The following is a 1,164-nucleotide window of genomic DNA, read 5'->3' as shown; positions in this document are numbered from 1 at the left end:
CCTCCTGGCCTGGCACCTACCCTGCGCTCTGTGGCACGCGCCGTGGTGTCCGGGGAAGGGGCACGACCCGCAGCCCTAGCCCCTCTGGGCCTGGAGACCCCGGGCCCTCCCGCCACCCACAGGGCCTTCCCACTGGCCACGGGCCAGCCCCCAGCCCCTGCCCCGCCATGCCCCTGACCACGCCCTGGACCACCCCGCACTGACCCTGGCCACGCCATGGCCACGCCCCACACAGCAATCGCCCCAAACACCTGTGACCTCAGCGTTCCTCCATGCCCAGCTGCCTCTTGCCGGGCTCCACCCATTCCCCCCCCAGCCCCCCGGGACCGCTCCTGCCCTCATCCTGCCTTCCTCTGCACCCCGGGGGCTCCCCTGGTTTGGGGCCTCTCTGAGCAGGCCCAGGAGGACAGGGTCCTGAGCTAGGGCCACGCCCACAACCCTTAATTTCCTTTCACGGCTGGACTGTGAGGAGGGGGAGGGGTGACAGGAGAGAGCGACACTCCTGGGGGGGCCCATAGCTGGCCCCCCTGAGAAAACCCTGGACACAGGGCCCTGGAGCCTTCGTGGAGTTGGGGACCCGTGTGTGACCATCGTGCTGTGCGGTGCCTGGGGCTGGAGGGCCTGGCGATGGGTCAGCATGGCTGTGGGGAGCCGGGGAGGGCACGTGGGGCTGTGTCCCCTGCCAGCCAGACTGGGCGAGACAGGGCCTGGCTTCAGCCTGCAGGGCCAGCACCCAAGGCCCAGCGCCCAAGGCCCAGCGCCTGCCCAGGGGGCCACCACCTGGGAGTCATCTTGAGAGGAAGTGTGGTCTTTAGTTTGGAGCTGGTGAGGAAATCAAGGGGTCTTTCCTCAAACCTGGGATGGCGAAGTTGAAAATATTTAGAACCCGTTTTTAAAACCCTTAAAAAGCTCGTGAGGGGTGGTCAAAGGGGCACGTCTGCGTGATGCCAGCCCAGAGCCGTGAGGACACGTGCAGGACCCAGCCAGACACCTGAGAACAGTTCTGACCGTGACAGTGACTTTCTGAATTGTTCAAAACGTGAAGGACGCCCCGTGAGGACGACACATGACGTAAACTGGAGGCAGGTGGCCTCGTGTCCTTAGGCTACGTTCTCAGCTTGGGCACCAGGGCTGGAGCTGTCCCCAGAAGCCCCCGAAAGGGGC

Source organism: Pteropus vampyrus, unplaced genomic scaffold, assembly GCF_000151845.1.
Source record: "Pteropus vampyrus isolate Shadow unplaced genomic scaffold, Pvam_2.0 Scaffold620, whole genome shotgun sequence".
Lineage (NCBI taxonomy): Eukaryota > Metazoa > Chordata > Mammalia > Chiroptera > Pteropodidae > Pteropus > Pteropus vampyrus.
This window is presented reverse-complemented; position numbering follows the sequence as displayed.